This window comes from Gouania willdenowi, chromosome 6, assembly GCF_900634775.1.
Source record: "Gouania willdenowi chromosome 6, fGouWil2.1, whole genome shotgun sequence".
NCBI classification, from domain to species: Eukaryota; Metazoa; Chordata; class Actinopteri; order Blenniiformes; family Gobiesocidae; genus Gouania; species Gouania willdenowi.
Window position 1 is genome coordinate 5,487,885 of NC_041049.1, and position 10,841 is coordinate 5,498,725.

Consider the following 10,841-nt stretch of genomic DNA (forward strand, 5'->3'; position numbering starts at 1 on the left):
CATACAAATCTTGCTTAATTTGTTTAATGGAGTTAACTAATGTTATTAATTTCAGATTCATACACAACAGAAATAAGATCACAGATTTTGCGTGAGATTTGACGGTTAGCTGTTTGCTACACTCGTTAAAGTTACACATTAGACTACACGTTATCATGGCAAAACATACAGTGGATATGTGTAATATTATCACAAAAAAATTGATAAGGGTTTAGTCCGTGTCAAATAACTATTTCCATTTCCGGAGGTGAAGATCATCATATCACGTTAAATTAAGTTAGAATTGACATCTCTGACCATTCGTTAATCGGACAAATTACGTGTAAATGCGTGATATTTTCTCAAATTTCCACCTGATTTTGTTTGAAAGAAAATAAATAATTTAAACAATAATTAAAATGATAATAACAACAATATTGCCATTTCCGTTTTAGGAATAATTTGTTTTTATTTCAGTCATTTTTTTGGAATCACAGAAAATCAGAGCCTCTTAAGGTCTTTTAAGCTAATATGTCCTTTTGAACATTTGAGAAAAAAATCAGATTCAGTTAAAATAATTCTTAGATGTCAAAGAAAATATCCGATCATCGGCACAAGACAAACACATTCAATGTAAAGTTTGTTCAGAACTTGATGTTCAATTATTTTTACTAAGGCAGAGCTGATATTTTGAGTAATTAACAGATTAGGTGGTGCAAACTGTAAACTTAATTGTATCTAAATTTATTCACACTGATGCAAGCTTCTAGAAGTGTGCACTTTTATTTTGAAAATATGGAAAGAAAATATATTTTCCTCAGCATTTGGACTTTAAACTCAGAATTCTGACTTTCAACTTAGAATTCTGACTATAAACTCAGAATGTTGACTTTAAACTCAGAATTCTATCTTTAAACAGAATCTTGACTTTTTTTCTCAGAATACTCTTAATATATAATAATATAGGACCTTGGTTTTTAGTTGTTTGTCAGTCACAGTGACACACATTCACATCTACAGTCGATTTAGACACTCAAATGATCTTAAAACAGCTGGGAGCACATGCAAACTCCACTCAAAACAGCAAGGCGACTCTGTGGCCCAAATCCTCATTACATTGTTTTGATGATTTATTGATATATAAGATATTACCACAGGTGACTCGTGCACAGGTTTCTGATTCAGCGCAAATGCTGGCGTCAACATGCTGACTAAGCATTGCTAAGTGTCAGTCAGAGGAGCGATCTATAAAGATAATGCTAAATGTTATCTGAGCAGACGCGAAGGCACGCACATGCACGCATTTATGATTTTTGCACCACACCCAGTTATCGTTGGGTCTCATCTGTGAAGCTTTGTCCTCGACCAGGTCGTGAACTTTCTATGTGCTGTCGTAGGCCTCGGTCCTGAAATACTGCATTTCAGACGTGCATGTAGCATGTGCATGAGTTACACGCTCCATCGCACGGACAAATTCACACGTAACACATACTTTATGTTCACACTGTGCATGGATTCAAATAATAGTTAATATACAAAAATATTAGACCTTGGTTTTTAGTTTCTTTTCAGTGGCTCGAATCCATTAAGGCACTCAGATCATCTTAAAACAGCTGGGAGCACATGCAAACTCCACTCAAGACAGAGATTAAAAGCCATCACACAAAATTGTTCTAAATATTTTTAACAAGATATTTTTCTGCTCACTTTAAGGTTTCAAATAAACAATACATATATGTTTTTTTTTTTTTTTTTTACAGTTTTAAAGCAATTTCCCCCTGGGATTAATAAAGGAATTCTGATTCTGATTATAATTTATAACAATAATTGTTTTTTGATATTTTTCTGCTCGATTTTAAGGTTTCAAAAAAACTGTTTAATAAAGCTAAACAAACAATACAGTACATGTTTATTTATTGTGCAGCTTCTAGTAGGATTACAATTATACAAACAAATATTATTTATTTATTTGTTTATTTATTATTTAAGGTTTAATTTATAACTTTTTTTTAACCTTTCATTGCATTAAATTTTACAATATTTACTTGCAGTACATTACATTTAATCACTGGTCATATTTAGAAAACTAAATAAATAAATAAATAAATGTATGTGTATATATAGATGTAAAAATACAATACAATACAATAAATAGATGGATAGGTACATGAATAAAGTCAGTTTTTAAAAATACCGAACTCAAGCTGTGTTAATAATTTTTGAACCTTCTGGAAACCATAGAATAGTGTTTGAATCAAATTAAAACAAGTGTTTATGAATTAATCTGCAGGATACGACACACGTAGACGATTGTGTCTCTCCTTTCTAAAAGTGGGTGGATATTTATTTATTTTAGGTCGTATCTGGACAATAAAGCTCTTTAGTTTTGGGCGTGTAAGCTCAGCAGGTGTTGTGTTGTGTTGTCTTCTCCGTGGCTGTGGATCCATCTTCATGGATGGATCAGGGACTTTATTCGTTCTGGAAACCTGCCTCACAGTCACTTATCCCTTCAAGAACAAAGCTCAGCGCGGACGCCATCTACGGCACGCATACGTGTTCCCTCCCGCTTATCTTGTTTACGTGATGGAGTTTTTCAAACACTAACATTTTCTTTAGATGGCACAGCGGACCTCTGCTCTGAGATAAGTATCAAATGCAGACTTAATTGCCTAAGATAGAAGCTTATTATTCCCATTAAAGCGGCCGTTCGGGGCCTCGCTCCCTACTGCCAGAGCCTGGCTTTCTTTCATCCCTCCTCCTCCCGTCCTGCCCGCTCGTCTCTGTTGTCCGTTTGATGTGCAGATGAAGGAGAGGAAAGGGCAAACAAGAACAGTTTGTTGCTGAGAAGTTGAAAAATCTGGGAACAATTGGAATGTAATGGAAGTGTTTGGAGGTCTCGTCCCCTGATGGGCTTAACTAATGATTTTGGTGCCTTGAGCGCTCGCTGCGAGAAGTTCATACACGGCGTACACAGTTTTTGATACCTTACCTTCTCTTTACTTTTCATGTTTTATTTGTCAGACTTTTTCCCGCAACATTTCCTCCATCTTTGAACCCAGTCTTTTCCCAGCATTCCCATGTGGATGCTCCGACTCTTCCCGGTCGCCTATAAGCAGAGCATAGGCGGAGTTTGAGATTCTTGCCGGGGGGGGCAAAAAAAAATAGAAATAAATATGTAGATCGCCTCGAGATTCGCGCCAACCACAATGTGTGTAACATAGACAACAATGAAAAAATTATTAGTAACATAATGGATAATGTTGACTGCAAAAATATGCGTTGACGCATCTTTTATTATTATTGGTGGCTGCTTTCTGCTTCATTTTACATGAACTGCTGGGCGCAGTGTCTCTTCATCTTTTACACTGTGAAGAAGAACTTTGCCACAGAAGAACCAACCTAAAGTCTCAAAAGTTTGGGACCATTTCACTGAAAACTTATACTACAAACCTGACGTAGAACTAACATCTGTGATGTGAAAATCAAACTGTAATGAAAACAGTTTGATTTCATAATGTAATGAAAACTTTTGACCACTGGTGGGGTGGGGGGCAATGCACCCCTCGTCTCTTGCAAACTCCGCGTATGAAGCAGAGGTGTAAAGAGTACTGATATATTCTACTCAAGTAGAAGTACTATTACTTGATTGAAATTGTACTCAAGTACAAGTAAGTCATACATAAAATACTGAAATACAAGTAAAAAGTAACTTAAATAAAAAGTACTCAAAGTAAAAGTTACTAGTTACTTAGCCTAACATTAGCATTAGCTAGCATTAGTCCAGCATTAGCATTAGCCTAGATGGAAATACCTACTACTTTTGAGAAAATTTGGACTCTGTGTTGAAGATTTTGGAAGTTATGATGTTACACAAAGATTTTTTGGTCAAAATTTGACCTGCTCTACTCTATCTTAAGAGCTCTCTATTCTAAAAATGGGATGAAAGGGGCTGTATGTGAAAAACAATTGAAGATAAACAAACGTTTCTATTACAGTTGAAAGACAACAGACAGCTGAATACTTTAAAAGTTGAATGGTTGAAATCTGTTGAAAAATGGCTGAACAGCTGAAGTTCAAAGTTGAAGCCGTTAAATCTTAAAACGCTGAAATTCCCAATCGAAATGAATGGGGAAATTTTTGTAACAAAAAAAATAAATATTTTGAAAAAGTTACAAATTGCAAAAAACAAGCACCCCTGTGCCGAATTTTTTACACGTTTTGATGTCTTAATTGTCAAAATCAGTCAAACAGTGAAGGAGTTGAAATGCATCCTCACTAGTTACTGATTTAGAAATATACTCAAAAAACTACAAGTACCCATAAAAGCAACTCAGTTACAGTAACGTGAGTACTTGTAATCCAATACTTTCACCTCTGCCTATAAGCCCTGCAGTTGCCTTTCTGGGATTTGTGCGTCTCCGTCTCTTTCCCCTTCGTCGGCTGGGACCGAGCCGGCATTCCTTCATGGGTTCACTGGCAATGCTCAAGTGGTTCCCTCTTAACAGCCTCCCTAATCACTCAGGGACATAATCACAGGCCACTTTGAAGTAATAGTCAATTTGCTACGAGTCCACTGTTTAACAGAACCGCCTTGATGCAGAGCCGGGGCCGCGAGCCAGCTACAGGAGATGTAAAGATAGGAAAGGCCTTTGGAATCGTGGACCTTGGTTCACTTTGGCATTGTGATTACTCCTTCTTTATGTTGGCCGCTCTTTATGCAAGACCTGGAGCTGCGAAGGTAAACGGCAGGTGAGGTCAAACGGCGGGGAAACGGCTGAGTGTTCACTCGATGACAAGTTCACAGGAAGTGCAACGACTTATAGCTGTCAGTCATGGCTGCACGCTCTGCCTCTGAATGCACCGACAAAACGCCAACAATGACACACTGTACCTGTGTGTGTGTGTTACGGGACGACGTGATTCAGCTGCAGCTCCGGCTCAACAGGCCCCGTGTTTATTATTTACGGTTCTCCGGGTGGCGCCAGGTCCTGAAAAAACAGGAGCTGAAAAACACTTTGTTTTGGTGGGGTGGCTGCTCCTGTGGTTTGGTAATCATCTTTGCTATCAGAAACCCTGATCGGCTCACAGACTGGAGGGAGGGGGTTGGGGTGAGTGGGGGGGGAAGGTATGTTATTCCACACTGTACACAAAGGCGGCGAGCACAGAGCGAGGGAACCATGTGGGTGCTTGGAAGTGTGTCCGTCTGCTGCCTTTCCCCCTCCTTTCCTCACCAGCTTTTTGTTCTATCCAGTCGGACTCAGACCAGGACCCAATGAACCAGGTTGAAGGGCCACACAGGCTGGTTGTGTAGATATAGGAGAATATTTTCCTCAAGAATAAACAAAGAAATCAGACTTTTGAAAAGGTTTACGATCCTGAAGTGACTTTGTATGTAGTTGTAGCTCGGGTTGCAAAGAGGTGGAAAATCTCTGGTAAATTTTCACAGGAACTTAAGCTCAGAAATGTTGGTTATATTCAAAATGTCAAACGTTTCCTGGTAACTATGCATAAAAATTTAGCAAAAATACTTTAAAATAAAAATAACCGTCATATTCAAACTATTAGCATCCATTAAATATAATCCAAAAAAACCCTGATTATTTTAACTAGGGTTGCAACCTTTCATTGGCAATAACCCAAATTAACAGTTAAATATAGTCAGGAATATACATTTTAACATCATTTAGAATATTGGCATTAGTTATTTAAAAGAATCCTCCCAATTTCTGGTTGATTACAGTAAATCATTTTCATGAAAAGTTTGTATTTTGGAATATTTCCAAAATTCCTGAGCGTAAAATCCCATGGAAATTTACCGGAATTGTCCCGCCCTAGTTGTAGCCTGGTTCCAACAAAGCAAAGGCATGACATTCACTGGGGTGGCAATAGTCAACATTTTTCTGTTTAACTCTTTAGTAAGGAAACTTGGACAACTTTAGTGTCTCCATTGTTACGTCAAAAATCAGAGCCACAACATATTTCACAGATATTTTATGTTTATTTTGAGGCATTTAAGGTATAAACACTGGTACATTTCATACTCCTCTGATGTGGCTTAGTGTCTTCTGACCTTAAACGATTGCATAGTGGCATATAGCCATAAACGGCTATGTTTTTGTTGTTGTTCTTCTCATCAGTGTGAGTTTAACAGTAAAACACTTTGTCTCGTTACCAGTGATAGGACGACCCGTGAGGTCTTTTTGGTACAAGATTTTGTTGCATTCCTCTTTCACATTTTGCAACCTTTCAGGTCTTTTTTCAACCTCCAGCCGACTAATGGTGCAACCTAATCAGCCAGAACCAACCATTGGTGCCACTGGCGGTGGCTGCATTGGCTGACCAATGAGGTATCAGGAGTTTCACTTCAGATGACCTAAGGTGCAGTTTAAGTCTGTCAGTCAGTGATTCAATAGACATACAGGGATTGAATGCAAACTGCTTTAAAACCTGTTTTATTTTAAAGGATAATGCATATTTCTACTCAATAAACTTATTTTTTTGAAGTATTAGTCGTCGCGGTTTTGATTGATTAACTTTGCAATCTTTACATGTATTTGTGTTCATTGCTTCTGTTTTTATGGCCTGTTTTATTTAATGAGAACTTTAGAAAAATGTTTTACTTCTACCTTTTAGTTGAATGAAACCTTTCACTCTGTTGTCGATGTATTTTTAGTGGATGTGGAATCATTTTGTTCCGGGAATGCTGCTTGATAATTCTTGAGCAGGGGTTCTCAACCTTAGGGTTTGGACCCCATTTGGGGTCGCGAGACACTGGGAGGGGGTCGCCAGATGACTTCAAGAAACTAAGAATATTTTTGGAACAATTTGAATCAATTTTTGGCTATTTTTACCCTTTTTCTGTAACTACACCAAACTTGTCATATTTCAATCTGTCTTCATCACTTTTTCTTGTCATATTTTTACTCCTTTTAATACATTTTTGCGACATCACTCCCATTTCTGCTACTTCTCCATCACATTTGAATGCTTCTTCTGCACATTTTTTCCACTTTCAAGACATTTTTGGCACTTATAAACCCTTTTCACCCCTTTTTCAAACTATAAATGTTGACACATTTATGTTTATTTTTGCCAAATTAACCACATTCACAATTTGTAATGCCCATTATTTGCCAGTTTAAACTAATTTTTCTTACATTTTTAAATTACATTACTCACAATTTGCAACTTTGAGCAAATTTCTGTGGTCTTTAAAATCCCATTTTACCACCTTTTCCACCATTTTTGGTCACTTTTAACCCATTTTTCCTTTTTCCTGATTAAAACAATGATTTACATCTTTAAGATTGCTATATTCTATGACACAAATAATTATAAACTTCCTGGATAACAGTGGATATTATTCAGCTTAATGAATGAATGTGGTTATCACAGATTCATAGAACAATGGACCATCATTTTACTGACTTTATGGATGGACCCCAAAAATCTCTCCCCTTTGTTCCCCCTTATAGATGACCCTGTCTCCACATGACTGTTCTTCAATGTTCATGTCTGTGTTCAACCACCTTCAGCTACAGTGGGGGTCCCCAATCTCTGACACCTTATTATGGGCTGAATAGGTTGAGAACCACTGCTCTAAGGGGCCGGATGTGGTCCCTTGACATTAACACATTCTTTAGTGTATTATGGAATTCCTGTAAACTTTAATTCTTTGGTTACACTGTGCTTAGATGGTTCAGCTCCCTCGTTGGTTCTTCAGTGGAGATGATGCTAATACAGACGTAAGTGGTGATATTGTGATCCGTGGCGTTCTACTTCGTGGCTCGTCTACTTTACCTGTCCATGAACAAAGAGGCGTGTGCAGTCAGGGTGTTGGGCCTATTTTCAGAGCCATTAGTGTAAGGCGTGTGTAATTCAGACGGCCCACGCTCTCCCCATTCACGCGGCGACATTAGGGCGTAATGAATCATGAAGAAGGCACATTGTTCCACGCTACTCTCCCTAACGCCGCTCACTTAGCGCGCCGACCCACACTCACAGGTGTAGAACATCATTATCGCCCAGCGTCGATTCATGAAGAGTATTATAGCGCCAAATTGATTCTCTCCTTACCGTGCGATCGCGATGACACAAGAAAGGAGAAAGACGAAGAAAAGACGCAATCATCAACAACTTTATATTCCAATCAGCATATCTGAGCAGGATGAATGAGAATGAAAAAAAAGAAAAAGAAAAAGGATGGCACAGAAAAATGGAACCGAGGCTCAAATCGTCTCAAATTGCTTTGCTTTCTCTTCCCCATCATGAAATGTTAGCGATTATCATGAAACACGTAAATTGAATTCTCTCTTTTTATTTAAGTAATAATTGATTTGACATTTCACAGCACTTCAAAGGCAGTTTGGCCTGAAGACTCTGCAGTAAATTACAGGATAAAGCAGAGGATTTAACATTAGCTGAGTGTCTGCTTTCCCCTGAACGCCCCTCACCCTCACCCTCTGCCTTGCCTTTCTATCTTACTTCCCCCAAACCCTTTTTGAAATTCTATAGTCAAACTTCATACAGCTCGTCTGTTGTGTGCCCGTATCCCAGCCGGACATTTTATTGTAACACTCCAAAGGATCCCGTGTGTTTATCTGTAAACAAAGCTCCACCTGTTTTCCTTCCTCCATTATGTGTCTTTTTACTTCCTTGTTTGGTTTAGACGTTTCTCTCTGCAGGAAATGCCTTTTACCCCCCCCTGTCCTTGCCGTCCATGCAGGACGTATCAGTGGACGGGTTGGTGTTTATTATGGAAATAAACGCTTCAAATAAAAACCCAGGTGCTATCTTTGGTAGACTTTGAGAAAATGCAATAACAACTCATCATAGACTCAAACAGTGAGGAAAGCTAATGTGTGCAGGTTGGTTTTTCCCCCAATTAAATCACGGATTTAAACCTCCATCTGTGATTGAATATCTGAAATTGAAGCCGATTTTTCCTCAGCATTACCAATTTATTTCATTTTATTTCTATTGTTTCAAATTTAAAACAGTAATCTTACTATGAATGTACATCATTTAAAGTTGTATTCTAAATAAAATCCCAATTTTCCACAAGAGCAGCATAAGCAACTATGGTGAGATAGACAGGAAGATGCTGGAGACCATCTCCCTTCATCAGAAAACGAAAGAGAGAGAATATATCAACCTGGAACCTTCCGCTCTAAAGCCAGGACATCTGCAGGAAAGCAAAGAAACAGATGGTGTGGAGAAAGCATTAAGAGAGACGTCATAGTTAAGGCATCAAAACCACCATTAAAACCACCATATACGGTACATTCACACTAATTGTGGAAGCCATAATATAGGTCGCTGCCCGCTGGTGTTTACCGTCGTTAGGATTGACTTATTGGTGCTGGGAGTATCATCACTTGGTCGCAATTGGACACAACTGGACACAATTTAGGCACAACTTGGACGCACCTTGGATGCACTCTGAAACGTATCTGGGTGCGTATATCGGACGTCGAGTGGAGTCAGAGCTACTGGAGCCTGCAGAGCAACGAGCTAAGGTGTGAGCGTGTCATCAATCACACCCCAGGCCTTAGCCCACTGTGGCAAGTTTGGTTTAGTTATACTTTTGTAAAGAAACAGCCGCAACACTGACAGATCTGAGAACTCTCTAGGATTGATTTGCTCGGATAGTCCGCCTTGCTTGGTCGGTGTGAACATGCAAACGAGTCTAAAGCGGATCAAACAGGCTAATTCTAGAGCGATTGTTTTTGTCGGTCTCGTAGCGTTTCCCATCGAAGTCTAAAGAGATTAGCTATGCTGTGAACACAACAAAGATTAGCTTAAGCCTAAACCTACAGCAGCAAGATGAAAAAAGTCTTCCTGCCTTCACTAGCATAAAGGTTTGAAGCTTGATCCTGAGAGTAGAGAGCGTAACCCTGTTGTCCACGCTACTGCTAACTTCTACACCTACAACCGTGTTCCGCTAAATCTAATTTGTCGTCAGTGCATATGGATATACAAAGAATGTGTTTAATTAGTCAAAGCCCAACTTGCATGCATGTGCACGACTGTAAATGTGCAAGGCCTCATGCCCGCACATACCTGCAGATAATCACCTGAACTCCAAACTCCAAGTGGGTGACGTGCATTGTCTTTTAGACTTGAATTAATGTGCCTGTAAATACACCCCCCCTCCCTTCCTTCCTATTTGTTAAGTTATTCATAGAACTGCTGATTGCAGGCAGCCGTCAGAGCTAAATGAGGGCCTTTGTTATTGTTGAGTAATTAGGACAGCCATCATGGTGCTCTGAGATGACAGGGTCAGTTAAATAGTTTCTCTCTCTCAGTAGTCCATGCTGATTAGTGGAGCTCAGGCAGGCCTCGGAGCTGGGAAGGATAGCGAGCGAGGGTGTGTGTGGGGTGGGGGGGTTACAGATGGGAGGAGCGCGGAGGGGGGAAAGCAGACCTTATCTCAGGCAATTAATCAGAGACACTCATATTGCGGGACAATTATTCAAAGCTCACTCCTGCATAGCTCAGCCCGAGGTTCCAGTGGGTGTGCTGTCTCTCTCCACCCTCCCTGGATGGGAAGGTCAGGAAAGCGAGAGGAAGGTGGAGCTTGGAAACAGAGTGGTACGCCACTGAGTGTGTGTATGGGGGGGTCAAAGTCACTCAAACTTTGCTTCTTGCCAAAGACTTTTGGGTTTTTAGGGTATATTCTTCTTCATGTTTGCATGCATTAACTTTTAGCTGGTGGTGCATTAACATTAACGTGTGTGTTAGTGTGTGTAAATGTGTGTGTTTTGCCCTGTGGCTGGCATTATCACCATTACTCGGTGGCAGCAGGGTGGCTCGCCTGGCAACGCACAAACAGCAAAAGGCTCGACTTCATCGTAGTTATC